Genomic DNA, 24861 nt, shown 5'->3' on the forward strand with positions numbered 1-24861 from the left:
TTGAAGGAAACCTTGCGTGAAATCTTAGCGTGAAACGAGGAAATCAAAGAATGCTTGACCACACGCAGCGACGCCATAAACAATCTTTCCGTAGGGATGGACCGATTGGAAAAAGTGCTGAAAGATCACTTGGGTAATATATGACAGCGGAAACTGCAGGAAGCATTTCCCAAATCACAGCTCCCCTGGAGCAAGCCACAACAGAAGGGAGGGAGAATGGTCAGAAGACGTTGGAGCGCATCACAAAAGTGCATACACTGGCTCAGCTGCAAGCAACGCGGTGCGAGTTCTTTTACAGGGTGTGAAATCACTCGAAGAGAAAGCGCTGAACGAATGCACTTCTTGGTATTACAACGAGACAGTGTACTTGCGTGATTACTGCTTGTCACGCGCCTATACTTCTGGAATGGAGGTGACTCGGTTACTGTGCATGTTTGCTTGCAGGTGCACGAAGGCGACCTGGACGACGTTGTTCTGTGGCCATTCGAGCAAAGAATCAAGCTGAGCGTCGTGCACCCGCAAGGAGGCGCCGAAGGTGAGGTCGAGGATAAAGCAATACGTTCTTGGAAGAATTACAAAAAGCCGGAGACTTCAAGCAATTTTGGCGTTTATCTCCTGAAGACGTCGTTCGTCCTAGCGGATCTCCTGATAGGCGGCTTTGTTGAGGACGACAAGCTTCGAGTCAAGTGGGAGCTCCTGCCTTGAGTTTGTCTTCTAACGGCGCAGGGACAAGGAAGTGGTGCGTGTACTTGGCAGGAATAAAGTTTTTTTCTTATTAATTACACCAAATCTGAAGAAAGCTTCGTGGCAACTATAATATTTAGCACTTCTTCCAATATAAATTTGCAGTTTATATCTCAGTTACCATGGTTAGCTTTGCACGTCATTACTGTTTCGCTCTTCATATCACTGCTTTTACGCGTCTTATAATGTCTGTTGCCAATCGAAATATGGGTTTGAAAGTAAAAGCTTTTACTCCTGCTCATACCCTGTTTCATAGTCGTAACTGTGTATTATATATTTCTGGGAATAAAGAAACCCTTGTGTTCGTCGTAATATGTCATAGAAGAATGCCCCCACGTTCATGTGCTAACTTTAAAAAAAGCTATCATTGTGCCGTGTCTACCTCCTATAGGTAAATCTAATCTTTTAAAACGGTGCCCTTGAAGCCTGGTAACCACCAATACCCACATCAAGCAAGGAAAAGTCCGCAAACCTTTGTGCAAAGCGTAAAAGCTGGACGGAAATTGCCGCCAACTGAATTCCTTTTGAACGCGCTTTGTTCTGGCCGCTACTGAACCTTTCAACACTATATGGTGGTTGCAGAGATTTATGCGGGGCAATGGGTTTACGCACCCTTTATTTTATAAGGAGGCCGCGATAAAATTCTGAGATAAATGCAATAGACAGATAAGCGCGAACTTGTATTTCCCTTCACTCCGCGGTTTAGTGGCCTTGTACAGCGATTAAGGCTAGTACCCAAATGACCATGTTCGATTTTATCGTGTCTTCATGTGAGGACTGGAAGCATGTAAAAATTTAATGCCCGCAAGACGAGTTCCCTGCCAGATATAAAAGCTTCGGATACCAGGAAATCCAGCCGTAGCGCTCTTTCGTGTGTAATTGTATTAAGCTTCGTGAACATCCGTGGAGAATTACTGCCAATATGGTACGACCACAGTGACGGTGGGGAGATTAGAAGTTCCCTGCCAAACTCTATCTATGAAATGGAGGTGATGTCTTTGGCCGTCTCCTCCCACGTATTCACCAGAATGTATTGTCATTTTGGTTTTGCGCTTTTCGGAGTGCGCTGGCCCGGTTTTTTTTTCTTTTTTAACCTCAACGCTGCAGCTATTCGGATCTTCTGAACTGCATGATGGGGGCTCAGAGCTTCCCTTTCTCCTTTTTTATTTTCCCTTTACCGAAATAAGGTTCCAAGCAACATGGTGTATTGACCATGCAATGTGCGAATAAAACAGTAGTCCTGCGTCGCATGCTCAGGCGAGCGGACGCTTCTAGGAATGCCTCAATGGTATCCAGACAAACCAGGCGTGCTTCAATATGCGCCGCTCTTATTCACGCTTACGGTAATGTAAAGCTTTTAATCTCACGCCCTACGAAAATGCCAAACCTCGGTGAGATATGGATCTCGAGAGGCAGCTCAAATTATAAATTTTCCGACTGGATATATCACATGCGGTTAGTAATAAGCCCAAGTATACTACGATGCCGAAGTTATGGCCAGTATCTCTTTATGTTAGCTGTTTATGGTTATTGTTTACCAGGAATTTAAGTTCATTAAAATTATACTCTCGTCACAGAGACTCATAGCGTCGTTCCTGGGAAACCTCTGGTTACTTCGCGTTGTAAAAAAACGTGACCTCGGTTCAAAGGGTAGGACACTGCCTCTTGAGTGGTCATAGAAAGATTCTTTGGTTATTTGCATTTTCCAGTTCCTATACAGTTCTACATTTTGCTTCTTTACATTAAGTTAAGTTTCAACTATCTGCGTATTTTACCTGTCGCTTAAAGCTCTTTATTTTATCCACCTTGTTCCCAGCATACTTACTGATTAGTTTGATAGTGCTTTGACGGCACTCTGAGCCAGCACTGTTTCTGTAGAAGTATTTTAAAACCTTAGCTGCCTGCTCTTATCGTCTAGATTCATCAGGCGTTCTTCTTATTATAACGTGACGTCAAGCCGATGAAACTAGGAATATATTTATTGTAAAACATTTTATCCATCGGAAAGAGCTTGGTGCTAAGATGTGGCGTGAAGTGGTCGAGAGTACATAGCCCTCGACGACTTTGTCAGCCCAATCCACCACCAGAACTTGCTTTCTCAGATCAAAGCTACCCAGCACGGTCTCTCACCACTCGAGAGAAGCAGCAGTAACTAGATTTATTTATTTATTTATTTATTTATTTGTGATACCCTCAGGGTACAGAGTACATTTCAGAGGGGAAGGGCAGTTGATAACAAGAAAAAAAATTAAAAAAAGCACGATTCATACAAAACTATAGAAGAACGGAGGCAGGATAAAAAGAAGTGAGCAATATTAACACGGAACAGATTAATAAAATAGTTTAAGAGCAATACTAGTACGTGGAGAACACAACACTACAATAAAATACAAAAGCGATCATTATGTAATCAGAGTGGTAAGTATTCTTCTAAATTGAGTTGAATCAGTGATGCTAGTTAATGATGCGGGTAGGGAATTCCATTTTTTAGTGGTTAGCGGAAAATATGATTGCGCACATGTCACTGTGTTACAATGAGGCACTGTGACTTTGTGTTGATGATCACGACGGTGAGAAATGAACGGTGCTGGTTGAATCCATCTAAAGCGAAGTTGAAAATTGGAGTAGAAAATCTTATGGAATAGGCAGATGCGGAAGTGCTTACGGCGGGTAGCTAGGGGCACGAGGTTTAAAGACCTTTTCATTTGGATGACGCTAGATGTACGATGGTAATTGCCTAAAATGAATCTAGTTGCACGATTCTGGACAGTTTACAGAACCTGTGTCAGTGAGACCTGTCCAGGGTCCCATATGGATGAAGCGTATTCCATTTGCGGTCGTACGTAGGTCGTGTATAATAATGATTTTAACGAAGACGGAGCAAGTGTAAAATTTCTTCGAAGATAACCAAGCGTTTTGTTTGCTTTAGATGCTCTATGTTCTATATGATGTTTCCAGGACAGGGTGTTAGTTATATGTATGCCAAGATACCGGTACGATCTTACGCTTTCAAGAGGATGACTGTGAAGAAAATAAGGAGGACAAGTAGTATTTGAACGTGAAACTCTCATAGATTTCCATTTTTTAATATTTAGTTCCATTTTCCAATTATGACACCAGTCTAGTATGTTATTAAGATCGACCTGGAGAGAGCGAATATCGGAATCGTTAGTTATTTTACGGTAAATCACGCACCCGGAGATAACCCGGAGGTGGCTCTATTTTGCAAACCCATATGAGATGATCGTAGTTTTCTCTTTGGCTGCAGTGTGTTTACAGTTCGGGTGGTATAGATCAGGTTAAATGTGCCCAATGGGTGATGGGACTGGTATCGATCTCGTCTGTAGGCGACACCACATTAACCTCTTGTTCGTTAGTCAGGCTTTTGACCGGAAGGGGGAAGTTCTTCTCTCTAGTTTAAAATGATTGGTAAGATCATAATATGTGATTATGTACTCCGTCGTGAAATCGAGGGAGCCAGTCTCATCCACTCCCCGGTCGACGAAACTTCGGGCTTTATTGTGGGCTGCCTCGTTCCCCAGATTCCACAAATGGGCTGCCACCCATATCAGTTGGGAATAATTTCGTGAGAATTTGGAGGCGTTAAGGATAGGACTACGTGAGAGATGGCGATGGCATGATTTTAATGGCGGCGGGCCTTGCGCGTGCTCTCTGTGCCACGGCACTGCCCACTTTGTCGCCTTCTAGTCCGTCACGCTACCCGGCGCCACCGAGCGATCATCCTGCTCGCGTGAATTAGAAGAATGGCAGTGACGACGAAATGCAGAACGTGACGACAGGAGCGATTGACACAGAAGAGAAGATCTAGGGCTTGCCGTCACGATGAAAGAGGCAAGGAGGTAATGGTCGGAAGAGCGCTAGACCAGGGATCTCCTGGGCCGTAGCTCTTCTTGAGCAGATGGCCAAGGCCCATGTAAGCACCGAAGGCCGGACGTTTGACACAATCATCAAACAATTCCGCCGCTTCGATTAAGCGAAGGGCAGCCGAACTGCTCCACAGTTCACGCGGTTACCGAATACAATCGCGATGTCCCCCTGCGAAGATTCGACTTCGCCGTGGCCCCCGCCTAACTCCGAGATCCTGACATGACTTTTGCGCCAGGAACTAAAGGCAGTAGCCGCCATTGCTTCTGAACCACCAGCACCAGACAGTATTCCAGCAGTATCCCTCATACTGGCTGTTTAAATCCGTTGAAATAAGTTGAAATATCTCCATTGAAAGGTAACGTTTATTGCGTCCTCAGATGCAAAAGCCGTACCTGCATTTCTGTAAAGAAGAAGTGAACAGCTTCATGAGTACAAGTGAAACAGGTATTGCTTGACAGTATGGGCTGCAGAGCAAATGCTTTGGGCGCTCTGTACGGTGATATTTTTTTCTTGTATTCACTTGTGTTCACACGGCATAGTGGCCAATGATATGTTTTTCATCAATTTTGTAGGTTCCTATGAAAAGTTTTATGTGCTTCAGCTAGCTGCCCAGGTCAGAGGTCATCAGGTCTGAATTTGAGCCATGAAACCTGGTGGCTCATTTCGCATCGACAGAGCTTTCACACACTCGATGGTCAAGAGAGCTACTCTACTAAGCGCTTAGTGCGAGCGTGCTTCTCCAACCCTGCCTGTACCCCAACCCAAACCCCACCGTGCAGTACTGGGAGGCGACCTTACTCGCTCGCTCCGACATGAAATCCCAAAAGGCGACGTTCGGACGAGCAATGGCAGCAGCGGGATCCGCTGGAGTCCTGTACTAGGAGCAGAGCACTAAGCCTGACCCCACACCAACCTCCATGTAACCCTATCTTTTGAAAGGAAATAAACATTTTACCACAAACCCGAAATTTAATTTCAACCGTTACGCGCTGAAGAGAAATCTTTGATTCGCTTGATTCCAGGATAAAAAAAAACGCGGAAGCTAAGGCTCTAAAAGAGATCGCAGTTGAAGCACAGCAGATAACGAACGCAAAGTGGCGCGACACATGATACGCCCCGCGAAAGGCAGCTGATCCAGCTGATATCGTTGGTTTGAGAAGCACATGCAAATAAAATTAGATAACAGCCCGCATCACGCGGGCTGAAAAAGATATTTTTTCAGGCGGCGTGGCAGCGAGCGGACGTTGAGAGCGATGTCTCTTGTAGGCACCCAGTACACGCTCGTCGGCTTCGGCCCGGAACTCGACTGGAGGCGTCTCAGCTTCGTGGAGCCCATTCCGACGAACAGGGTGTGCAGTGCCTGCGGGCTGGTCCGGAAAAGAGCCGCGTTGCTTTCCTGCATGCACGTCCTTTGCGACTCTTGCTACGAACAATGCGCCCAGGAAGAGATGCACGTCTGTCCTCTCGATGGCCACGAGTGGCACGACGAAGACTACGTCGACTGGAGAGACTTTCCTTTAGATGAGCTGCTGGAGAGATAGACAATGGACTAGACTCTCACCCTTTGCTTTTTCCGGCTGTTCTACCCCTTCATTTCGCAGAATAAGTCTTAGGTTGTCCACTGCTACGCATGCAGCAGGATAAAATACGGACGTGAATTAAACCTGGTTAACTTGGAGGATTGCGAAAGCAACGAGGAGAGACGATGGAGAGCGCGCGGCAGCGCCGACGGCCCCGGCACGCATGCGCGATATGGCCTTGCCTCAGCCCTGCGAAATGGCTCAGCGATTCCCGCAGTGTTGCTTTCGCAACAAAAAAAAAATCTTGGACCGCTGCGCATGTAGCGGCTGCGCGCCTCTATCGGGGACCTGCGGCTGCTCTAAGAACTATGGCCTTGGCCTGCTACTCCACAATGGGGACAGAGAAAGGGAGGAAAAGGAAAGCGCGAATCAAGGTTCATGGAACGCCGTAGCGGGGTGGCCGTGCTCACAGGTACTCATGCACGCAAGTACTCACGGACGCTGTTATCAAAGGACGCTTGAGAGTGAAGGCCATGTCTCCTTCGCCCTCTTTACTCTCGGAGAAAGTGAGCGGCGTCGCGCCGGTGGTGGCATCTACTCGATAGAGGAACTCAGGCGCTCCTGGCGCCATTATAGCTGCCTGAGGTTATTTGACCAAGACTGTACATCCTAACCTCAAAAAGCCCACGCTAGAGAAAGGCCTGGAAATCCCCGCCACGTGGGAGGGTCATAGGTTTGGGTCTGCCATTCGTGCTATTAACGCTCTAATCTTTGCTTTTCAGTTTCAAGCGAAACAATCGCGTTGCGAATAGCAATTTCTTTCTTGTTTTATGGCAATCCCATGTTGCACAAAAAAATTAGAAATACTTTCACATCATCCAGCAAGAAAGTGGTAGTAGCCATGCTCAGTCGCCTTTGGTATGTCGACCCCATGACACTGGTGCGTACAGTGGCAGGGCCTATGCGTGCATGAGGGAAGAGCCTGACATACTATTCTCACTGAAGCTTTAGCTGTCACCACACTTGCCTTATTTTTGGCCGTTGGGGAATGTGATAAGGCACTGAGAAACTGGTCGATCGACAAGGGCCTGATACTTTTGAAATATGGCTAGCTGGACATTGCGTATCAGTTGAAAGCTGTGGAGAGGGTAGGCTGATTTGTGTTCTTTACATCCCGAATATTTGAATGCTGTATTTGCAGCATGTACAAAACATGTCACGTTATGGAGCCATAACTCCCACTGGAAGGCCTTGAATGTTTAACAAAGCAAATACGTATTCCTGAATTTTTAACACCACTGTACGGTTTTGGTTTATTTCTCCCCCAGTGCTATTACCTTGCTTTTAGCTCAGCGTCTCCAGATGCACAAGTTTTGCTAAAAGAAGTCTAGGGGTTAAGTAGTGTATAATGTTGTGTTGGTGATGCAACGCGAATTTTCGCTTCCGCGAGAAAAATTAGCGCCCATTGTTACTGTACGTTTGAATCTGAGAAAGTTGGAGAGGTAGTTTTATGCAGTGCGTGATGTGGCTCTCACAAACCGGTTATCTGAATGTTTGCAGAGCTTTATGAGGTAAAAAGGAAGGTTTGAGAACAAGACGTGTTAATCAAGGGCGGTGACGACTACAGGGAAAGACCTAATTTTTGCTTTTCCCGACGAAGAGAGCCTTCTGTTTTCATCTTTTTCGCTTCCGCTGTTCACTGCAATACGGTACGTTAGTGAAAAGGAGTGCAACTTTTGTGCAAGCAATCAAAAGCGACTTGGTAAGCGCGTACCCGCTGCTCTTGCTTGTACGGCCCAAGGAGAAGGCACATCATTTGAACACAACTGGCCGCAGTAATTTCGCTTGTGTGTTTACAACTCCTACCCTTACAAGTCTTACCTCTTCCTTTAGATTTCATGCATCGTATTCTGCGAGCAACACGTAACACTTTTATCATACCCAGGAAATTTGGAAGTTGCTTATTTTTCAAATACCTGATTTCATAAATTGTGCTCTACCTCGATTACTCTTCAGCAAGAAATGACGTCTGGTGTTCCGGAAGGTTTGTACGTTGATATAGAAAAAAATAGAGAATTTTTGCGAGAGTTCTATAAACATCCGAAAACAGGATGGAATGAACGTTAGCTTGTCTTGTTAGTTTACTCTTGGCTTTCTAATACCGGTTTGTCGTGATGATTTTCAACTACTGTCATTGTATTTAGGGAAAACTAAAATTGCAAGAAGAGCCGTAGGAAGGTATAATTGTAAAAGTAATTCAGTTTATGGAGGATAGTATCCGGAGTGGAAGTGAATGAACGCCTAAAAGAGAAAATGTAGCCGTATCTCTCCAGTCATGCATTGGAGATATCAAGTTATAGCTCTGCTGTTGAAGAAAAATGAGCGATTCTACTGCCCCTGAACTCAACCACTCGCTGACGTCAAAAGGCAGGGGGAGTTAACTTCGCAAAAATTATCAACTGTGTTGTTTGGAATTTCATTGCAATGAATGTACCTTTTTTGGTTTGCAGGTCAAGCGCTGGAATGCCGTGAGCGGTTGCCCTCACGTGACAGCTGCTTCCAAGATCAGCGATCATTTCCAGAGGGAATGTCTCCACCACTCAACTAGCTGCCCGAAGTGTTCGATCAAAGTCCTCTGCAGCGAAGCGTGTGCGCACATCAGATCGGGAACTTGCGGCTCGTTGACTGACCCCGCGTTGAAACCCCAAAGCACCTGCGTCAAGGATGGAAATGAGTCTTTTGATACTTTGAGCCGAGCATTTGAAAAAAAGGCGGATGAAATCCAGGGCTATCTCGACAGAATCACTGCTGATAATAGCACGCACGATGACAGGTTGAATGAAATGTCTCACGATATCAACACATTCAAAGAAGCTGTAAGGCAAGAACAGCCAGCTGCAGTGCCTGAGAACTTAAAGGAAACCTTGCGTGAAATCTTAGCGTCAAACGCGGAAATCAAAGAATGTTTGACCACGCGCAGCGATGCCATAAACAATCTTTCCGCAGGGATGGACCGATTGGAAAAAGTATTGAAAGATCACTTGGGTAATATGACAACGGAAACTGCAGGAAGCATTTGCCAAGTCACAGCTGCCCTGGAGCAAGCCAGAAGAGAAGGGATGGAGAATGGACAGAAGACGTTGGAGCGCATCACAAAAGTGCATACATTGGCTCAGCTGCAAGCCTCGCGGTGCGAATTTTTGGTACAGGGTGTGAATTCCCTCGAAGAGAAAGCGCTGAACGAAGGCACTGCTTGGTATTACAACGAGAGAGTGTACTTGCGGGGTTACTGCATGTCACCCGGCCTATACTTCTGGAATAGAGGCGACTCGGTTTCTGTGCATGTTTGTTTGCAGCTGCACGAAGGCGACCTGGACGACGTTGTTCTGTGGCCATTCGAGCAAAGAATCAAGCTGAGCTTAGTGCACCCGCAAGATGGCGCCGAATGTGAGGTCGAGGATAAAACAATACGCTCTTGGAAAAATTACAAAAAGCCGAGGGCTTCAAGCAATTTTGGTGTTTATCTCCTGAAGACGTCGTTCGTCCTAGCGGATCTCCTGAATGACGGCTTTGTTGAAGACGACAAGCTTCGAGTCAAGTGGGAGCTCTTGCCTTGAGTTTGCCTTCTAACGGCAGAGGGACAAGGAAGTGTCGCATGTACATGGCACGAATAACGATTTTTTCTTAATAATACCACAATATCTGAAGAGAGCTTCGTAGCCACAACAATATTTAGCGTTTCTTTCAAAATAAATTTGCAGTTTAAATGTCAGTTACCATGGTTTGCTTTGCACGTCATTACTGTTTCGTTCTTCATATAGCTGCTTTTAAGCGTCTTGAAATCTCTGATGGCACTCGAAATATTGGTTTGAAAATAAACGCTTTTTCTTCTGCTCATACCCAGTTTCACAGTCATAGCTGTGTATGTCATATTTCTGCGAATAAATCGAGGCTGCGGGTTCGTCGTCATATGTCATATAAGAATACTCCACAGTTCATGAGCTAGCTTGAGAAAAAGCTATCGTTGTCCCGTATCAACCCGCGTATGGGCCAATCCAATTTTTTAAAACAGTGCCCTTGAAGCCTGGGGACCACCAATACCCACATCGAGCAAGGCAAAGTCAGGCAATACAATGAGGAACGCGGAAAAGATCGAAAGAAAAAGCCGCCAAATGAATTCCTTTGGAAATCCCTTTGGTCTGCCGTCACTGAATCTTTAAACACTATACGGTGGTTGCGGAGATATTTGCGGGGCAAGAGATTTACGCTCTCTCGCTTTGCAAGGAAGTCGCGATAAAATTATGAGATAAATGCGATAGACAGATAAGCGCGGACCTGTACTGCCCTTCTCTCCGCGGTTTAGTGTCCTAGTACAGCAATCAAGGCTAGTACCCCAATTACCATTTTCGATTTTTACGTGTCTTCATGTACAGGAAGCATGTAAACATTTAATGGCTGCAAGCCGAGTTCTATGTCAAATAAAAATGCCTCAGATACTAGGAGAAAGCAGCTGTAGCCCTTTTTCTCGTGTTCTGGTGCCAAGCTTTGTGAACATCCGTGGAGAATTACTGCCAATATGCTACGACTACAGTGACGCTGCGGAGTTTTCAAGTTTCCTGAAAAACATTATCAATGCAAATGGAGGTATTGCTTTTGGCCGACTCCTCCAAAGCATTCAGTAGAATGTATTGTCATTTGGGTCAGGCGCTGTGCGCAGTGCACTGGTTCGTTGTTTTTGTTTATAACCTCAACGCTGTAGCTATTCGGATCTTGTGAACTGCATGATGGCGGCTCAGAGCTTCCATTTCTCCACCAACCTGACATAAAAAATTTTATTTTCTCTTTACCGAAATAAGGGACGATGTATTGACCATGCAATGTGCTTATAGGACCGTACACCAGCGTCCCATGCTCAGGGGACCGGACGCTTCTAGGAATGCGTCAACGGTATCCAGACAATGCAGGCGTGCTTTTATATAGCGTCCTCTTGTTGATGGATTCTGGTAATGTAATGCTTTTTATGTCATGCCCCAGGAAAATGCCAACACTCGGTGAGATATGGATCATGAGCGGCGATTGAAAGTGTAAATTTTTCGATTGAATAGATCACATACGGTTATGAATTAGCCCAAGTGCAGTACGATGTGGAAGGTACGGCCGGTATTGCTTCATGTTAGCTGTTTATGGTTTATGTTAGCTGAAATTGAAGTTCATAAAAATTATACTCACGTCACAGAGACTCACAGCACTGTTTCTGGGAAACCCCTGGTTATTTCACGTTGTCTTACAACGCGATCTCACTTCAAAGAGTAGTACACTACCTCTTGAGTTGTCATAGAAAGATTCGTTGCCTATTTGCATTTTCCAATTCCTATGTATTCTACACTTTCCTTCTTTACATTTACTTAAGTTTCAACTTTTTGCGCACTTTACCTCTCGCTTAAAGCTCTTTATTTCATCCAGTTGGTTCCCAGCATACTTACTAGTTAGTTGGATAGTCCTTTGCTGTCACTCCGAGTCAGCTCTGTGTCTGTAGAAGTATTTTAGCACCTTAGCTACCCTCTTCGTATCGTCTAATTTCCTCAGGAGTTCTTCATATTATTACGTGACGGCAAGCCACTGAAACCTGGACTACATTCATTGTAACACATTTTATTTGTCGGAAAGAGCTTGCTGCTAAGAGGTCGCGTTAAGTGGTCGAGAGAGCATAGACCTTGACGACTTTGTCAGCACACTCCACCGCCAGAACTTGCGTTGTGGGGTCAGAGCTACCCAGCACGCTATCTCACCGCTCGAGAGAAGGAGCGGCAACTTGATAACCCGGATGTGTCTCTATTTTGCAATCCCATATGACAAGAATGTAGTTGTCTCGTTGGCCGCAGTGTTTACAGTTCGGGTTTTATAGATCAATATAAATGTGCGAGTGATGTGACTCGTAGCGATCTCATCTAGAGAGGAGACCACGTAACATGTTGTTCTTTAATCAGGCTTTTGTCCGGAAGGGGGAAAGTTCTATCTAGTTTAAAATGACTGGCGCGATCATGATATGTGATCATGGAGTCTGTCGTGAAATTCAGGGAGTCACACTCATCCACTGTCCGGTCGATGAAACCTCGGGCTTTATTGTTGGCTGCCTCGTTCCCCGGATTCCCCGAATGGGCTGCGACGCATATGAGTTCGGAATAATTTGGTGAGAATTTGGAGGCGTTAAGGATAGGACTACGTGACAGATGGTGATTGCATGATTTTAATTGCGGCAGGCCTTGCGCGTGGGCTCTGTGCCGCGCCACTGCCCACTTTGTCGACTTCTAGTCCGCCACACTACTCGGGGCCACCGAGGGTTCATCCAGATTGCGTGAACTAGAATAGCAGTGACGATGAAGCGCAGAACGTGACGACAGGAGGGATTAACACAGAAGAGAAAATCTAGGGCTTGCCGTCACGATGAAAGAGGTTGGGAGATAATGGTCGGATGAGCGTTAGACCCGGAACCTCCGCGGCCGTAGCCCACCTTGAGCCGACGGCCGAGGCCCACGAACGCACCGAAGGCGGGACGGCTGACGCCATCATCAAAGAATACCGCCGGTGCGAACAAGCGACGAGCCACCGAATTTCTCCTCAGTTCACGCGGTTACCGAAAACAATTGCGATGTCGGCCTGCGAAGACTCGACTTCACCGTGGCCCCCGCCCACCTCAAAGACCCTGACATGACTTTTGCGCCAGGAACTAAAGGCAGTAGCCGCCATTGCTTTTGAACCACCAGGACCAGACAGTATTCCAGCAGTATCCCTCATACTGGCTGTTGAAATCTGTTGAAATAAGTTGAAATATCGCCGTTGAAAGGTAACGTTTATTGCCGACCTCACATGCAAAAGCCGTACCTGCATTTCTCTAAAAAAGAGGTGAAAAGCTTTATAAGTACAAGTGGAACAGGTATTGCTTGACAGTATGGACTGCAGAGCAAATGCTTCGGGCGCTCTGTACGGTGATAATTTTTTCTTGTATTCACTTGTATTCACACGGCATAGTGGCCAATGATATGTTTTCCATGAATTTGGTAGGCTCCTATGAAAGGTATTTGTGTGCTTCAGCTAGCTGCCCAGGTCAGAGGTCACCAGGTCAGAATTTGGGCCATGAAACCTGGTGGCTGATTTCACATCGACAGAGCTGTCACACGCTCGATTTTCAAGACAGCTACTGTACTCAGCGCTTAGTGCGAGCGTGCTTCTAAAACCCTGCCTGTACCCCAACCCAAACCCCACCGTGGAGTACTGGGAGGCGACCTTAATCGCCTGCTCCGACATGAAATCCCAAAAGGCGACGGTCGAACGAGCAATGGCAGCAGCGGGATCCGCTGTAGTCCGCGGTACAAGGAGCAGAGCACTAAGCCTGACCCCACAGCATCCTCCATGTAACCCTATCTTTTCAGAGGAAATAAACGTTTTTACCGCAATGCCGAAATTTAATTTCGACCGTTACGCGGTGAAGAGAAATCTTAGATTTGCTCGATTCCAGGATAAAAAAAAAACGCGGAAGCTACGGCTCTAAAGGAGATCGCAGTTGCAGCACAACAGATAACGAACGGAAAGTGGCGCGACAGATGATAGGCCCCGCGAAAGGCAGCGGATCCAGCTGATATCGTTGGTTTGAGAAGCACAGGCAAATAAAATTCGATAACACCCGGCTTCGCGCGGGCGGAAAAAGATATTTTTTTCAGGTGGCGTGGCAGCGAGCGGTCGTTGAGAGCGATGTCTGGTAAAAACAGAAACCTGGGACCGCTGTGCATGGAGCGGCTGCCCACCCCTATCGTGGCCCTGCGGCTGCTCTAAATACCATGGCCTTGGCCTGCTACTTCACAATGGGGAAAGATAAGCGGAGGAAAGGGAAATTGTGAATGAAGGTTGATGGAACGCGGTAGTGCGGTGGCCGTCCTCAAAGGTACTCATGCGCACAAGTACTCACGGGCGGTGTTATCAAAGGAGGCCCGAGAGTGAAGGGCATGTTTCCGTCGACCTCTCTATGCTCGGACAAAGCGAACGGCGACGCGCCGGCGGTGGCATCGGCTCGACAGAGGAACTCAGGCGCTTTTGGCGCTATTATTGCTGGCTGAGATTTTTTGACCAAGACTGTACACCCTAACCTCAAAAAGCCTACGCCCGGGAAAGGGTTGGAAATCCTCGCCACGTGGGAGGGTGATAGGTCTGGGTCTTTCTTCCATTCGCTCAACTAACGCACTAATCTTTGCTTATTAGTTTCAACCGAAACAATCGCGTTGCGAATAACAATACCAAGATTTCAGAACTTCTCCTCTATTTAAAAAACACAGCATATTAAAGACAGACCAGTTGTATTATTTCAAAGCATTTTAAGTAATATACCAGGAGAAACATTACGGAATTATTGCCTCCGAAAACGCTGAATACCTTTTGAGGCACTGAAAACACCGTACACCAAAAATCCGAACAAATTATGGAAGGCAGACAATGGCGTATCAAAGACCTACTATCTTAAACAAATTTGAAGGCAAGCTAAACTTTGAATGCAAATTAAAAGCCTTTAAATGCCAACTTAGGGAGCTGTTGTTATGTTGTCACATTAAGTGTAGATATAATTGAACACTGTTTTTCATGTTTTCCTATCGTCTCATAAAAGAAACACGAAACTCTGTATAGCTCAAAATGGCTTGTGCAATTGCTTTTATCTTGGTTTTGTGTCGTTTCAAACCGTAATATGAAGTTTCGCGGACAATTTAAAAAGTGCAGTATGTTTTTTGGTATTATATTGTACAGCAGCTATTTGTGCTTATTTGGGCCGCCGCGGTGGCTCAGCGGCTATGGTGCTCGGCTGCTGACCCAAAAGACGCGGGTTCGATCCCGGCCGCGGCGGCTAGAATTTCTTTGGAGGAGAAATTCTAGAGGCCCGTGTACTGTGCGTTGTCAGTGCACGTTAAAGAACCCCAGGTGGTCGTAATTTCCGGAGCCCTTCACTACGGCGTCTCTCATAGCCTTAGTCGCTTTGGGACGTTAAAAACTATAAACCAAACCTATTTGTGCTTATTTATTCATGTTATTTGTGTGACGTCCTATTATTTGTGACTTGTTTGCGTGTGCAACAGCATATGCAATACGTTATACAGGGTGTTTCACCTAAGACTTTCTGCAATTTTTAAAAATAAGCTATTTGAATTAAATGCGCGCTTTTTCTGGCATAGCATTGTCAGTGGTGTAGTACATCATAATTCAACTGAGACGTGCTAACTAGCAGGCTTGTTAACCAATATTTAATAGTTAACTTTTAAACTATTACCGTTGGGTTCCTTAATTATTTAGAGGCATGCAGCCCACCGTAAGTAATGTCCATATCCGTTTTTAGAATTTCGAGAACGCGATTATCCTCGGCGCTGTGGCCCAACAAATTTCGCCTACATCGCGCCAAAATACATGCGGTTTGAGAAGCTTGCAGGCAAAGCAACCTCTCCAGTGAACCTAACTCGTCTAAATAGCCAAAATTTGTTGGGCCACAGCGCCGAGGATAATCGCGTTCTCGAAATTCTAAAAACGGATGTGGCCATTACTTACGGTGGGCTACATGCCTCTGAATAATTAAGGAGCCAAACGGTAATGGTTTAAAAGTTAACTATTAAATATTGGTTAACAAGCCTGCTAGTTAGCACGTCTTAGCTGCATTATGATGTACTACACCACTGACAATGCTATGCCAGAAAAAGCGCGCATTTAATTCAAATAGCTTATTTTTAAAAATTGCAGAAAGTCTTAGGTGAAACACCCTGTATACAGGTGTCAAATGTTGAGTTTTTTTATCTTTTGTGATTACAGCTGGAAGGCACAATTTATTATTTTGTTTCTAAGATGCGTATTGCATCTGCACCGCTGTGAGCTGTGTAGGGTCAGATGCCTCGTCAGGCACCATTAGCCTTTAGCTTCTGGCACTGCTTCAGGCTCTGTGTTTCGTCTGATGCTGAAAGAAAGAAAGAAAGGAAAGTGGACCTTAGCCTTTTTTTTATGCTTCTTGGCACATCTGTTGTTCCTTAAGCGCATCGCTTTTCTCGCCTTTCTTTCTTGTTTTATGGCAATCCCATGTTGCAAAAAAAAAAGGAAGAGAAATACATTCACGTCATTCAGCAAGGGAGTGGTAGCAGCCATGCACAGTCGCCTTTGGTATGTCAACCCCATGACGCGGCGCTTACAGTGGCAGGGCCTATGCGTACGTGAGGGAATAGCCTGACATACTATTCTCGCTGAAGGTTTAGCTGTCAGCACATTTGCCTTATTTTTCTGGCTTGGCCGTTGTGGACTGCGGTAAGGCGCTGAGGAACTGGTCGATCGGCAAACGCCTGATACTTTCAAAATATGGCTAGCTGCACCTTGCATGGCAGTTCAAAGCTGTGGAGGGGTTAGGCTGATTTCTTTTATCAATATACCGAATATTTGAAGGCTGTATTTACAGCATGTACTAAATATGACACAGTATGGAGCAATAATTTACATTGGAAGGCCTTGAATGTTTAACTAAGCGGACACGTATTCCTGCATTTTAAGCAGCACTCTACGGTCTGGATCTATTTCTCCCCTAATGCACTCGCCCTGCTTGTAGCGACTCTAGATGTCCAAATTATGCTAAAAAAAAATCTAGGCGTTAAGTGAGCATAGTATTGCGTTGGTAAGGGAGCGTCAATTTTCGCTTCCGCGAAAAAAAAAATAGAGCCCATTGTTACAGTACGTTTAAATCTTTGAAAGTTCCAGAGGTAGTTTTATGCAGTGTGTGATGTTGCTCTCACAGACCGATAATCCGAACGTTTGCACAGATTGATGAGGCAAAAAGGAAGATTTGAGAACAAGACGTGCCAACCAAGGGCGGTGACGACTTCAAGGAAAGAACTAATTCTTGCGTTTCCCGAAGAAGAGAGCCTTCTGTTTTCGTCTTTTTTTCTTCTGCGGTTCACTGCAATACGCTACGGTAGTGGAAAGGTGTGGAACTTTTGTGGAAGCAGTCAAAGCAACTTGGTAAGCGTGTAACCGGTGCTCTTGCTTGCACGATTAGGGTCATTGAAGAGTAGACTATTTGAACAGCATGTATCCATTGCAGCTGTACAATGCGGTACAAGTTGCCCATTATCAGTATTTATTTGTTTAGACCAATAGAAGACACATCAATTGAACACAACTGGCTGCAACAATTTCGCTCATCGGTTTACAAATCGTTCCCTTCGAACTCTTATCTCTTCCTTCAATTTCCATGCATCGCATTCTGCGTGCAACACGTAACACGTTTATCATAGAGAAGGAATTTCGAAGTTGCTTATTTTTCAAAAACCTGTCTTCATAATTTGTGCTCTACCTCGATTACTCTTTAGCAAGAAATGAGTTCTGGTGTTCCGGAAGGGCTGTACGTCCATATTGAAAAAAAAAATGAGACAATTCTTGCCTAAATTCTATAAACGTCCGAAAGCAGGATTTAATGAACGTTACCTTGTACAGTTGGTTTACTCTTGGCTTTCTAATGTCGGTTTATCATGCTGACTTTGATGTACTTTCCCTGTATTTAGGGAAAACTAAAATTGCAAGAGAAGCCATAGGTAATTCAGTTTATGTTGTATAGTACTTGTACTCGAACGGAATGAACGCCTAAAAGTGCATATGTAGCCGTATCTCTGCAGTGATGCAGTGTTGATATCAAGGTATAGCTCTGCAGTTCAAGAAAAGCAAGCGATTCTACTGCCCCTGACTCAGGCAGTAGCTGACGTGGAATCGCAGGGGAAGTTAACTTCGTAAAAATTATCAACTGTGTTGTTCGGGAGATGATTTCATTGCAATGAATGTGCCTTTTTTTTGCCTTGCAGATCAAGTGCTGGAATGCCGAGAGCGGTTGCCCGCACGTGACACCTGCTTCTAAGATCAGCGATCATTTCCGGAGGGAATGTTAGCACCACTCAACTCGCTGCCCAAACTGCTCGATCAAAGTCCTGTGCAGCGAAATGTGCGCGCACATCAGATCAGGAACTTGCGGCTAGTTGACTGACCCCGCGTTGAAACCACAAAGCAATTGTGACCTCAGGTGTGGAAATGAGTCTTTTGATACTTTCAGCCGAGCATTTGAAAAGAAGGCGGATGAAATCCAGGGTTATCTCGACAGAATCACTGCTGATAATAGCACGCAGGATGACAGGTTGAATGAAATGTCTCTCTTTATAAACACATTGTTACGCGGCGGCCAGCCGAAGAATGAGACGTGGTAAACAATGAGCAAGAGATGATTTTAATGGCTGCTGGCCTAGCGCGAGCGCTCCGTCCCGCGCCACTGCCAGCTTCGTCTTCGTCACAATATTCAAAGAAGGTGTGAGGCAAGAACAGGCAGCTGCAGTGCCTGAGAGCGTAAAGGAAACCTTGCGTGAAATCTTAGCGTGAGACGCGGAAATCAAACAATCTTTGACCACACGCAACAACGATATAAGGAATCTTTCCGCAGGGATGGACCGATTGGAAAAAGCAGTGAAAGATCACTTGGGTAATATGACAACGGAAACTGCAGGAAGAATTTCGCAAATCACAGCTGCTCTAGAACAAGCCAGAACAGAAGGGAGGGAGAATGGAAAGAAGACGTTGGAGCGCATCACAAAAGTGTATACACTGGCTCAGCTGCAAGCAACGCGGTGCGAGTTTTTTGTGAAAGGTGAGAAATCCCTCGAAGAGAAAGCGCTGAACGAAGGCACTGCTTGGTATTACAACGAGAGAGTGTGCTTGCGTGCTTACTGCATGTCACCCGGCCTATACTTCTGGAATGGAGGCGACTACGTTACTGTGCATGTTTGCTTACAGCTGCACGAAGGCGACCTGGACGACGCTGTTCTGTGGCCATTCGAGCAAAGAATCAAGCTGAACTTCGTGCACCCTCAGAGAAGCACCGAACGTGAGGTCGAGGGTAAAACAATACGTTCTTGGAAGAATTACCAAAAGCCGGAGACTTCAAGCAATTTTGCCGTTTATCTCCTGAAGACGTCGTTCGTCCTAGCGGATCTCCTGAATGACGGCTTTGTTGAAGACGACAAGCTTCGTGTCAAGTGGGAGCGCCTGCCCTGAGTTTGTCTTCTAACGGCACAGGGACAAGGAAGTGGCGCGTGTACTTGGAAGAAACAACCTTTTTTTTTTCTTGTTAATACCCCCAATCATGAAGTAAGCTTCGTGGCACAATATTTGGCATTTTATTTTAAAAATAAATTTGCAGCTTAAAATGTCAGTTACCGCGGTTTGCTTTGGACGTCATTAAAGTTTCGTTGTTCATATCACTGCTTTTAAGCGTCTTATAATCTCTGACGCCACCGAAAATATTGGTTGGAAAATAAAGGCTTTTACTTCTGCTTATACTCAGTTTCATAGTCATAGCTGTGTATATCATATTTCTGGGATTAAATGGAGCCTGCGTGTTCGTCATCAAATGTCATAGAAGTATGCTCCCACGTTCATGAGCTAATTTAAAAAACGCTATCATTGTGCCGTATCTACCCTCGTATAGGCCAATCCAATCTTTCAAAACAGTGCCCTTGAAGCCTGGGGACCACCAATACCCACATCAAGCAAGGGAATGTCCACAATACAATGAGAAACGCGGGAAAGATCGAAAGAAAAAGCCGCCAATTGAATTAATCCTTTGGAAAGCCCTTTGTTCTGGCCGTCACTGAACCTTTAAATACTGTACGGGGGTTGCGGAGATATTAGCGGGGCAAGAGAGCTACGCGCTCTTGTTTTGCAATGAAGCCGCGATAATAATTGAGATAAATACGATATACAGATAAGCGCGCACCTGTACTGCCCTTCACTCCGCGGTTTAGTGGCCGTGTACAGCAATCAATGCTCGATTTTAGCGTGTCTTCCTGTACAGGAAGTATGTAAACTTTTAATGGCTGCAAGCTGAGTTCCATGTCAAATGAAAATGTCTCAGATACTAGCAAAAAGCAGCTGTAGCGCTCTTTCACGTGTTATCGTGCCAAGCTTTGTGAACATCCGCGGAGAATTACTGCCAATTTGGTATGACTTGAGTAACGCGGGGAAGTTTTGAAGTTTCGTGCCAAACATTATCAATGCAAATGGAGGTATTTTCTTTGGCCGTCTCCTTCCGCGCATTCACCAGAATGTATTGTCATTTGGGTCAGGCGCTGTTCGCAGTGCACTGGGCCGATTTTGTTTATAACATCAACGCTGCAGGCATTCGGATCTTCTGAACTGCATGATGGCGGCTCAGAGCTTCCATTGCTCCACCAACATGGCATAAAAAATTTTTATTTTGGGTTTACCTAAATAAGGGATGATGTATTGACCATGCAATGTGCGAACATAATCGTAGTCCTGTGTCCGGAGACTACCTCGGCGCCTGGCTAGCTGCCTCCTCAGCTCATGCCATTCGACACTTCCTCGGCGCCTGCCCCTCGACCAGTCCTGCAACGCGCCGCGTAATACACCGTCCAGAACGCACGGCTACGAAAGTCTTTTCACGGGACTCAACTGGAGGACGTGGGAGATTGGCTCCTCCAGTTTGAACGTGTCGCCGCATTGAACCAATGGGATGACGCCGCCAAACTGAGGAACGTTTTCTTCAGCTTGGAGGACGGTGCTTGTACGTGGTACGAGAACCGCGAGGACACTTTTTTTCATGGCATGAGTTCCGACGGCAACTGCTCGAAGCGTACGTGAGCGCTGATCTTCGGGAGCGAGCTGAACGTGCCCTGCAGTCCGGCATGCAAATACCCAACGAAACGGTTTCGATGTACGTCGAAGACATGACGCGCCTCTTCCGACGGGCTGATCCAGCTATGTCCGAAGCCAAAAAGCTGCGCCACCCAATGCGTGGCGTTAAAGAAGAGCTTTTCGCCGGTCACGTGCGCAGCCCCCCAACCACTGTTGCCGAGTTTCAAGCAGAGGTTGTCACGATGGAGCAGGTCCTCCGGCAGCGTTCCAAAGCGTACGACCGGCCAGTCCTTGCTGCTTTTGTCCTTGAGCTAGCGAAGATCTGTGGTACGTCGAAGCGAACGGCCCTTATGGGCGTTATCCGCGAAGAGGTGCAGCAAGCACTCAGGCCTCCGTTACTACGCGGCGAACCACAGCTCATCCAGACCGACTACTACCGCCCGACGTACGCTGAAGCTCTTCGATGGCCTGCCCCAAATCCAGCGGCATTTTCGCAGCCCACGCAGACTGCTGCCCGACATATGCTGACGCTTTACGCCGCCCTGCCCCTAATTCAGCGGCATTAGTTCAAACCCCGCACGACGTCCCGCTGCCCTCCGTGCAGCCAGTGCAGCACATCCCGAGTAGTGATCGACGATCCCTGCGCAGAGCAGACGTCTGGCGTGGCCCTGACCGGCAGCGTTTGTGTCTGCATTGTGGGGAGCCCGGGCACCTGTTCCGCCGGTGCCCATACCGAGAGCATGGGCTGCAAGGTTTTTCCTCCGATGCGCCAAGACCCCGATTTGGCCAAAGGCCCCCTGCGATTGAGTAGTACGTGACCCGGCAACCTCTATGGTCCATGGCGCGCCGTCAGTCCCGGTCACCGTCACCTCGCCGATCATCATTTCCACGGAATCAGCAGAACTTCTCGCGAGCGACGGCGCACCGCTCGCCCAGCCCTCGCCGGGAAAACTGAAGACAACGACCTCCGGGGGCGTGGTCGCTGGATATCGACGCTGTAAAGACCCCCTGACGCCGCCGACATCGGATGGTAGAGCTCTGTCGACGACAGTGGGTGAAGTAAAGGACCGATTCTCACTGGACATACCCGTGCTTCTCGACGGTCACAGCATTAGCGCGTTGGAGGACACAGGAGCGGAGTATTCAATTATTAGTAGCAAATTGGCAGCAGGTAACGACTCTCTGATCTGGCGTGCAGATACGGACGGCGGGGGGCCATATCATTGCTCCGCTTGGACAGTGCACGGTTAGGGTCCCGATCACCGACTCGACGTTCATAGTGAGCTGCCTGGTGCTCCACGACTGTTGTCGTGACCGGATTTTCGGCGTAGATTTTCTCCGCCCAAAATTTTCTCCGTGAGAATGGTGCCATTATCGACCTGCGGAACGGAACCGTTACGTTTTCTACACCGAAAGCCGACGACACCTCCAATGTTCGGTAACGCAGCTCCGTCCTTCGTATTTTTAGTGAGAATATTTTTATCCCGCCGCGCGCCAGTATTTTTGCAAGCGTTGAATGCGATGATGGGCTACGTGATGAACCTGCAGTCGCCGAGGGCAACCTTTCCTTGCTACTGACACACGGCATTTGCTCGGCCCGAAGCCTTGTCCACCTCAATAACGGTCGGTCGGAGCTCCTGATTACCTATTTTTCGAACGATCCTCGTCACCTTTTCCGAGCTACTGCCATCGCGTGGGCTGACCAATTGGCTGAGTGCTGAGTTACTGAGTGCTTTGCGTCCGAGGCCATGGTACAACCAGACACGTGCCTGGATCGCATCGATGTTAGCTCCGGGCTATCAGCCACTCAACAGCGCGACCTGCGCACCCTACTGCTCCAACACAAAACCTGCTTCGCATCATCCTCGAAAGTGCGGCAAACGGCGGTCACGAAGCATCGAATCATCACTTCCGATGATGCTCGCCCCATAGGACAGCAGCCGTACAGCATTTCCCGGAAGGAACGCGACGCCATCCAAGCGCAGGTGAAGGAGATGCTTACAGACGGCCTTATTCAGCCTTCTAAGAGCCCGTGGTCGTCGCCTGTTGTTCTGGTAAAGAAGAAGGATGGTACATCGCGCTTTTGCGTTGATTACCGCAAGCTGAACGCCGTAACGAAAAAGGATGTCTACCCGCTGCCTCGCACTGACGACTCACTCGACAGACTTCGCCGCGCCAAGTATTTTTCGTCGATCGATCTAAAGAGCTGGTATTGGCAGATTGAGGTTGATGAACGTGTCCACAAAAAAACTGCCTTCATCACACCCGACGGCCTATATGAATTGAAGGTGTTGCCTTTCGGCCTTTGCTCAGCGCTAGTGACGTTTCAGCGCATGATGGACACTGTCCTGGCTGGCCTCAAATGGCAAACCTGTTTAGTTTATCTAGATGACGTGGTGGTGTTTTCAGAAACCTTCGACCAACACCTTGAACGCCTGCGGACCGTGCTGGATGCCCTGCGGTTGGCCGACCTGACACTTAAACCCGAGAAGCGTCGCTTTGGCTAAAAAGAGCTCAAGTTTCTCGCCCATGTTGTGAGCGCCGACGGTGTAAGACCCGATCCCGAGAAAACTGCTGCCGTAGCCGAGTTTACCCGTCCTACTACAAAGAAAGCGCTAAAGCGCTTCTTGGGTTTGAGCGCCTACTACCGCCGTTTCAACGCAGACTTCGCCACGATCGCTGAACCCCTGACCCGTTTAACGCGTGAAGATACACCGTTCGTCTGGACTGGCGCGCAACAAGCTGCTTTCACAGAGCTGCGACGACGGCTGCACACTACCCCTGTGCTTGCTCACTTTGATGAGGAGGCTGCTACCGAGATATACACCGACGCTAGCAATATTGGGCTTGGTGCCGTCATCGTTCAACATCAAGAAGGTGTGGAACATGTGATCGCGTATGCGAGTCGCACACTCTCGCGCACCGAAATCAAATACACCACCTCAGAAAAGGAGTGCCTCTCTGTCATCTGGGCCACAATAAAATTTCGGCCTTATATCTACGGTCGCCATTTCAAAGTCGTCACAGACAATCATTCCTTGTGCTGGCTGACCAATCTCCGGGACCCATCAGGCCGCCTAGCACGCTGGAGACTTCGCCTTCAGGAATTTGATTATACAATTGTCTATACGTCCGGACGTAAACACGAAGATGCCGACACGCTCTCGCCCGCACCCGTCGAGCAAGCTGATCACAGCACAGAGGACGACAATCGTTTCCTAGGCGTGTTCAGCAGTTCGGACTTGGTGGCAAGGCAGCATGCTGACGCTGACCTACGGTCTGTCGTGGATCACCTAGAGGGCAATGCTTCCAACGTACATTGACCCTTTTCCCGCCACTTGTCCTCTTTTTGCATTCGCAATGGCGTACTGTACAAGAAAAACTCACGCAACGGTGACCGGACCTACCCTCTAGTCGCGCCATCAGACCTCCGCGACGACATCCTTTCCGAGTGTCATGATGAGCCCACATCTGGCCACTTGGGATTCGCACGCACGCTCGCTCGAGTGCGTCAGGCCTATTATTGGCCTAAAATTGCAGCGACCATCCATCGCTACGTCAGAGGGTGCCGTGAGAGCCAGCGTCGTAAGTCGCCACCGCCAAAGCCTGCAGGTTTGCTACATCCAATTGAACCACCTCGCACACCTTTTGACCAAGTCGGCATTGATCTTCTCGGCCCATTCCCTGTATCATCATCTGGCAATAAGTGGATTATAGTTGCGAGTGTTTATTTGACCCTCTATGCGGAAACCAAGGCGGTGCCGCGCAGTACATCCCCGGAAATCGTGCATTTCTTCATACACCACATCGTTTTACAACACGGCGCCCCGTCCTCCGTAATCACCGACAGAGGGACTGCGTTTACAGCACAGCTCATGCACGAGGTGTTCCAGCTGAGTCACACGACCCAGCACAAAACTACAGCATACCACCCGCAGTCAAACGGATTCACGGAGCGCCTCAAAAAAACCTTAGCGGACATTCTTGCAATGTACTCCGACGTACAGCA

The 24861-nt window shown here is 47.2% G+C and overlaps 1 pseudogene; it reads left to right on the plus strand.

Annotated features, from left to right (window-relative positions):
* The first annotated feature begins 5885 nt into the window (after positions 1-5885).
* On the plus strand, positions 5886-24249 carry LOC149329540 (uncharacterized; annotated as a pseudogene).
* The last annotated feature ends 612 nt before the right edge of the window (positions 24250-24861 follow it).

This window comes from Amblyomma mixtum, chromosome 9, assembly GCF_055824585.1.
Source record: "Amblyomma mixtum isolate Tamu chromosome 9, ASM5582458v1, whole genome shotgun sequence".
NCBI lineage: Eukaryota > Metazoa > Arthropoda > Arachnida > Ixodida > Ixodidae > Amblyomma > Amblyomma mixtum.